We start from the raw sequence: 8172 nt of genomic DNA, 5'->3' as shown, positions 1-8172 counted from the left end.
GGTGAAGGCATGCTGGTTGTTTCCAGTCACCTTTCAGTATTCCATATGCCTTAAAACTGTATCCAGGAGGATCTGCTCTGTGATCTTATTACATACAGAGGTGAGGCTCACAAGTCTATATTTCCCAGTGCCTTCCTTTTTACCTTAAAAACTGATTATGATGCTTCCTTTTTTCCAGTCACTGAGGACTTCACCTGACTGTCATGACTTTTCAAATATGATGGAAAGTCGTCTGGCAATTTCATTTACCAGGTCCCTCAGGACCCTGGGATGCATGCCATCAGGCCCAATAGGCTTATGTATGTTCGGGTTCACCACGTGGTATTTTGCTTGACCTTCACTCATAGTGGGAGGGATTAGCTCCCTAAGTCCCTGCCTTGAGATTCAAGTACTTGAGAAACGAGAGATGTGGTTAGAGTGATCACCAATGATGATTGAAGAAAAAAGAAAAAAAAAGATTTTAAAAAAAAAAGAGTATCAGAATTCTCTATGTTTGTTGTCACCAGTTCTCCCATCTTGTTTATCAGAGGGAGTACACTCTAGTCTTCCTATTCTGGCATTTCAGCATGGCTGCTGCAGCTCACATCCTGACACATCATACTTGCACTATAAAATCACATAACAGAATCAGATAATGGGCAATATGTAGGCACCAGTCTTCAATTTCAAAAAGCTTGAGGGCTAGGAGACGCCTCTAATTTAATTTCTGTATTTCTTTTTATGAAAAACATATATGTACTCTTCCACAAAGCAGTGGTGAAATTTTTCCATTTTCAAATGATTCAATGCAGCAGCTGTGGAGTCTGACTCTCTGCTAAAATGATAGGAAATAAATGAAAGGGACAAAATAAATGCTCTAGTAAAGACTGCTGTTTTGGTTTTGTATGTGTTTTGTTTAGTTTTTAAAGCATAGGTCCTTCTTTTTGCTACAATGCCCAAGTGTTCTCTCACCTTTATCAATATTCCCTGTCCTGTTAAGTTGTTTTTGAAGCTTCAAACAGATAGAAGTAACTTTGGAACAGCCTACAGGGTGCGTAACCTGAATAACAAAATGAAGTTATTAAAAAACAGCACATGAAGTGCCTTAAATTGTGTGAAATGAAGCTATTTGAGCAACTGTAGTAATATTTCTCGAGACAGTTCTTGCAGAACCAAAAAGATCTATCAGTTGAGTGTGGGTCTTTTACACATATATATATACACTATATAGTGTATATATATATACTTATACAATACTATATATATATATACACTATATACATATATATGTATGTACATATGTATGTATTATATATACTTATCTGTACTATATATATACTGTACTATATATATACTATACTATTATAACTTGTATATATACTATATATATACTATATATATGTGTATATATACATATATCTTTTATCCTTCTTTTTATTAAATCTGTCACTATATCACAGAAGTCTAAGGGCAGAATTCAGAATTTGATCAGCACAGTTGCTCTTCATTCCCATATTCATCACTCACATCTGTGTACACAAAGAGGTGAGAGTACAGTAGCTGGGATGTACTGCAGATATCCATGAAAGAGTGTTCCAAAAGGAGGAGATGCAGGAGAAATCAGTGCAGCTGCTTATTATTACATAATTCTGTTGAAATCATCTAGTCAACCCACTAGAGATCCTGACTCTTTGCAACTATGTAGTTATAGCTTTGAAGTGCTTTTTGATTCATGTATTTTTTCCTTTTCCAATTAAAAGTGGAATTGGAAATATCAAAAGTACTGTGAAAAATAATAATAATAATAATAATAATAAATAAAAAAAAACCTCCTATGATATTTTTGATATGAATAGGAATGTTTCTCAAATTTCACAACAGATAACTCACATGATGTTTAGGCTTGACTGTGGAGAATCATACAGTCCAGATATGTTCCCTGTTCAAGGAAAAGATAGCTGTCTATTGGTATTTGCACCTAAGACCTTTTGGCTCAGGACTAATCACACTTCAACTACACAGAGACTACAAATCTGTTGTTTTCCACAGATGGGTTATAATATATAACTAGACAAGGTAGGAAGAACCCAACACCTAAAACATAAGCAACAGAGTCTCCATCTACCTTCTCTTAGTTTGATAGCTGATAGGTAGGGGTATAAATGAAATTATTCATCACAGAAGAATCTAATGAAACTACCCACCTGGTCCTCAGAAGGGAGAACTTTAGTGGATACTTGTTAAGGGGGAGAAAGAAATCCTAAATTACTTTTTTTCACTGCACTGTGAGGCGGAACTAATGGGTTAGGCTCAAGAGCTACCTTAATCATTTCCCTGTTGTATAGCCTCTGCCCAATGACCATTTCCTTACCTGAAATGATTTTCCAACAGAGACACAAAAACTTCCTTTTCCTTAATAGACCATGATTAAATAAATGTGAATTGCCTGCAAGCCTCCACTCCACAACATCAATAGAAAGAAACTATATGATCACTGTTCAAAGGAAGTTCACTGACTAACTATACAAAAGAATATGAAATGATTATGTAGTTTGTGCAAAACGGTCCCTATCTAAGCATGGAGCTCAGCATGTGCCACTACTGGATATATCAACTATTTCAGCAGATGGTGTTTTATTTTTGTATACAATACTTAGAATTTCAGTGCAGAACCAGAAATTGTCAGTAGAGTTACTCTTTCTTTCTCCAACAGCTTATTAGTTTAGAATCATAGAATCATAGAATATCCTGAGTTGGAAGGGACCCTTAAGGATCATCAAGTCCAACTCTTGACACCGCACAGGTCTACCCAAAAGTTCAGACCATGTGACTAAGTGCACAGTCCAATCTCTTCTTAAATTCAGTCAGGCTCGGTGCAGTGACCACTTCCCTGGGGAGCCTGTTCCAGTGTGCAACCACTCTCTCTGTGAAGAACCCCTTCCTGATGTCAAGCCTAAATTTCCCCTGCCTCAGCTTAACCCCGTTCCCGCGGGTCCTGTCGCTGGTGTTAATGGAGAAAAGGTCTCCTGCCTCTCGACACCCCCTTACGAGGAAGTTGTAGACTGTGATGAGGTCTCCCCTCAGCCTCCTCTTCTCCAGGCTGAACAGGCCCAGTGCCCTCAGCCGTTCCTCGTACGTCTTCCCCTCCAGGCCTTTCACCATCTTCGTAGCCCTCCTCTGGACACTCTCCAACAGTTTCATGTCCTTTTTATACTGTGGTGCCCAGAACTGCACACAGTACTCGAGGTGAGGTCACACCAGCGCAGAGTAGAGCGGGACAATCACCTCCCTCGACCTACTAGGGTTGCCGTGCTTGATGCACCCCAGGATACGGTTGGCCCTCCTGGCTGCCAGGGCACACTGCTGGCTCATATTCAACTTGCTGTCTACCACGACCCCCAGATCCCTCTCTTCTAGGCTGCTCTCCAGCGTCTCATCGCCCAGTCTGTACGTGCAGCCAGGGTTTCCCCATCCCAGGTGCAGGACCCGGCACTTGCTCTTATTGAACTTCATGCGGTTGGCGATCGCCCAGCTCTCCAACCTATCCAGATCCCTCTGCAAGGCCTTTCCACCCTCATTCGAGTCCACAACTCCTCCAAGTTTGGTGTCATCAGCAAACTTGCTCAAAATGCCTTCTATTCCTACACCCAGATCGTTTATAAAAATATTGAAAAGTACCGGCCCTAAAATGGAGCCTTGAGGGACCCCACTAGTGACCGCCCGCCAGCCTGACACAGCGCCATTCACCATAACCCTTTGGGCCCTGCCCGTTAGCCAATTGCTCACCCATCGTATGATGTTTTTATTTAGCTGTATGGTGGACATTTTGTCCAGTAGGATCCTATGGGAAACCGTGTCAAAAGCCTTGCTGAAGTCCAAAAAAATCACATCAGCTGGTTTCCCTTGGTCCACCATACGGGTGATCTTATCATAAAAGGAAATCAGGTTAGTTAGGCAGGACCTACCCTTCACAAACCCATAGTTTACATGGGAGACAGTTCATAAATCTCTCTCTTTTTTTTTTTCTAAATCTTCTACAGTTGTTTGCAACACTGTTCTGTTTATGTAAATGCAACAACAAAACTATTGTTTATTCATCATGAAGCAACTTCTCTTACCTTGTACCTCAGCTACCATCGAGTTCTATCTTTCTATATCAGCACATTTTTTAAACTTGATCAGAAAAACAGAAGTGGATTTCTGGTTTTAACTTCAGTATTTTTAAAAAGTGCTAGCACTGAGTAAGTGGTAAATCTTTCTTAAAAAGCAACATTTACATTGCATTATATATTCCACAGAAATACTGTTTTTTAGCCCAGTTATGAGGATAGGGCTAAAGCCCTGACAGCATCCAATTTATCTCAGATTTGACAGCCAGATTTGGAGGCTGCCTGAACTGCCAAGAGTCATGCCTACATAGCTTCTAAAAATTGCATAGTTATATATACATACTCAAAGTACAGATCTTCTTCAGCTGGATCCAGTACAGACACAGGATGAATTCAGAAGAGTCTGGACTTAAAAGGCCTTCCTCTTCAACATCTTTAAAGGAATTATTTTATGGGGTGATTTAAAGTGTATAGAGTTCAGCAAAATGTTTGGTTTGTGGAACTGAAGACAAGTTTTTGTAATCTGTGTGTTTTTATCAAGAATTTAGACAACTGCAGTACTTCATTCACACAGCTCTACAATGTGTATAACAATCACAGTATCTATACAAAAAAGCTGTTTGGGAAATTAAATAGTCCAAGGCTTAATGGAATATTCATAGAATTTTAGTGATCTGAGAAAAAACTTACTGTAATTAAATATTTCAGCTTTTTTTTTTTTTTTCCAGTCGTACCACATAACAAATTTGGCACTAAAAAAATTTGGCACTATTGTCTCCTTTAAAATTTAAAACAGAATTTAATTTCTCTAACAGGACAGAAAATATGCAGTACTTAGGAACACTCTGTGAATCAGCCAGAGGCTGCTGACTGACCCTAACACATACAAACACCACATGCCTCGCACTGCAGGGAAGTTTACTCAAAAACGACACAAAGGAACAAGCTGATATGCATTGCTGAACCAAAGTACCTAGAGGGATAGCAAAATTCAGGCAAGTGTTGCGTTAAAATGTTTTCATTCTATCATGGAACTCAGAGGGACATCCCTCTACAGAGCCCTGTCAATGCCATGATGTGAGAGGTCCCATTTCTCAAAAATAAGCACAGTTTTGAGAAGCCTGTGGTTATGCCATGCCATTCCAGGACACTCCTCAGCCATAGGTCCTCCAGGCCTCTTCCCTGAAGCTGTGGCCTAGAACCATCCATTCCTGTGCCCTGTTTGCCATGGCAGCCCAGCCAGCCTATGACACCAACCCACTGGGCCTGCGCTTTGCCTGAGGCATTGCCCACTCCAGGCTGCATCCTCCTTGAATGTCTTTACTGAGACAACTGACACTTGCAGAACTGGAGCAAGGAACCTGAAATTTCCAGTTTGGAGTCACCAGGACTCTTGCTTACTTACATTACTTGCTTACTTACATGAAAGCCACTGAACAGACCAGCTTCTTGCATTTCTGTTCCTCTCTCTCACACATACATTTGCAGTCCAAGGAGGAAACAATAAGCTGTCTCCACAAAAAGGACAGTTTTTTTCTTTATTGGTAAACAATGTTTCCAGTTCACAAGTTGAAAATTAGAACCACCTGCAAAAAATCAATGAAAACTTGAGTTTTGCCACAAGCACATCTTTTCCTTCTGTCATCAGTACACTGCAGACAGGCCAACTTGCATCTAAGCCCTTACGCTATGGAGGCTAGCGCCCCTAATCACAGATTTGCTGATGCTTCTTGTTAGTTGTTGTGGGTTTACATGGCAAGGTTTTGGTAGCAGGAGGCCATACGGTGGTTTCTGTGAGAAAGATCTAGAAGCTGTCCCATGTTTGGGAAGGGCCCCATTGTTTTCCAGATCTGAGCCAATAAGCGATGTTGTTTTGCACCTCTGTGAGAGCATATTTAAGACAGGAAAAAAAACGCTGCGCCACACAGCAGCTGGGAGAGTGAAAGGAGTGAGGAACAGCATCAAGGTCAGTGTAGAAGGAGGGGGAGAGGTGCTCCAGGCGCCGGAGCAGAAGTCTCCTGGGGCCTGTGGTGAGGACCATGGTGAAGCAGGATGTCCCCCTGCAGCCCATGGAGTACCACGGTGGAGCAGGGTTTCACGCTGCAGCCCGTGGAGGAGACCACGGTGGAGCAGGTGGCCCTGCAACGACGGAGGCTGCCGCCTGTGGAAGACCCCTGCCGGAGCAGATTCCGGGCCAGACCCGTAGCCCATGGAGTGGAGACCACGCAGGAGCAGGGGACCTGGCAGGAGCTGCTGCCCATAGGGGAGCCAGGTTGGAGCAGTTTGCTCCTGAGGGATGGACCCTGTGGTACGGACCCATATCTGGAGCAGCTCTGGAAGAGCTGCTGCCTATGGGAAGCCCACGCCGGATCAGTTCATCAAGGACTGTATCCCGTGGGTGGGACCCCACAGCACAGGGGACGAGAGTGACCAAGAAGGAGCGGCGGAGAAGAAGTGCTGTAGACTGACCATAACCCCCATTCCCCCGTTCCCCTGAGCCGCTTAGGGGAGGAGGTGGAAGAGGGTGGATGGGGGGGAGGTGCTTTTGGTTTCTTTCCTTTGTTTCTCACTTCTCTAGCTTGTTAGTAATGAGCAATAAATCTTACTATCTGTCTTATGCTGAGTCTGTTTTGCCCGTTACAATAATTATTGAGTGATTTTCTCATCCTTATCTCAATCCTTGAGCCCTTTTCACATATTTTTTCCCCATTCCTCTTTGAGGAGGGGGAGTGAGAGAGCGGCTGTGGTGGAGCTCGGCTGCCCACTCGAGCGGAACCACGACACCAGTCCCTTCCAGGCCCCAAACCCTTAGCTCCTTCTGAAGGAAAGTAGATCTCAGAAGGGACATAACACACACATGGTGTTTCAGGATAAGACCTTGCTGCAAAATGGTAAGTAAACTATGGGACAAATTACAGAGCTCATCTACCTCATAGTAGACAAACAATTAAAACTTTTCTGTTATTAGTATCAGAGGTCTGTTTTCCAAATATGAGACAACTGGCATTAGAGATAGTCAGAAAATGGTAATGCTCTCTGAACACTTCATTCAGTTCCAAGTGAAAACAAAGTCCCCAGAATTTCCTTTTCTGGAGAAAGTAGAGAAGTTTCAAAGGCAGATTACCATAAATCCCATCAGTTCTCTGATTCCTCATCTAAGGAGATTTTCAAAGTAATTTGTGGAGGAGATAAACTGTAAGAAAGACCAAAAACGGGTAGTCCATTCTATCATGCTCTCACTTGTGACCATTAAACCTTCACAGAAATTAAATTCCTTCTGCTGGATGCTTCATGTTTCAAATTCACTGGTTATGAAAAACAAAGAAGTGGATTAAACCTTTCAACAATCTCCCTTAAGTGAAGCATAAACAACAACATTCTGAACACAGTCCTGTCCAACCAAACCCAGTCAGAGTTTCACCATCAGTTTCACCACAACCACAATAAATAAATTATTTCTTCAGGAGCAGTGGGCCCAACTGACCAGGAATACAATATCATTAACTCCCCAACCCCTTCTCAACAGAATAAAATGTGTGCACAAAACACAAACAATCTATTTGGCTGCTAATCATACCAACAACAAGAAGAGGGAAGAAGGAATTTTAACAATTAAGCCTAATTTTCCAATACAGTTATTTTTTTTACTGTATCAACCATATTATTTCTTTTAGTTATGTCGTGCCTAATGTGAAACAGTGATTTTCATCATGGTTCTTTTTGCCTTTTAAAAGCACATACACCTGGAGAGCCTGACAGATATTCCCAGCAGCAACAGTCCCAACAGGACTGCTGCTTTTCTATTTTGTCTTTAATCCTATATAAAATATTTTAAGGTAATAACTAAAGCGGGAAAAAAAAAAAAAAAAAAAAAAAGATCACATCTAAAATGAGGTCTCCTGTTCCAACATTCATTCATCCCATTGTGTCAGTACTGTAGATTTTATAATACTAACTACTACATATGCAGCTACATATAGTGGGAGGAATAAAAGGCAAAAGGCTTAATTCATAATTCTAAAGAACTTAAAAGTTATTGGAGGATTATGTGGATGTTTTTTTTCTAGTCCCAAGGTACTATTTT

This window comes from Anas platyrhynchos, chromosome Z (assembly GCF_047663525.1).
Source record: "Anas platyrhynchos isolate ZD024472 breed Pekin duck chromosome Z, IASCAAS_PekinDuck_T2T, whole genome shotgun sequence".
NCBI classification, from domain to species: Eukaryota; Metazoa; Chordata; class Aves; order Anseriformes; family Anatidae; genus Anas; species Anas platyrhynchos.
This window is presented reverse-complemented; position numbering follows the sequence as displayed.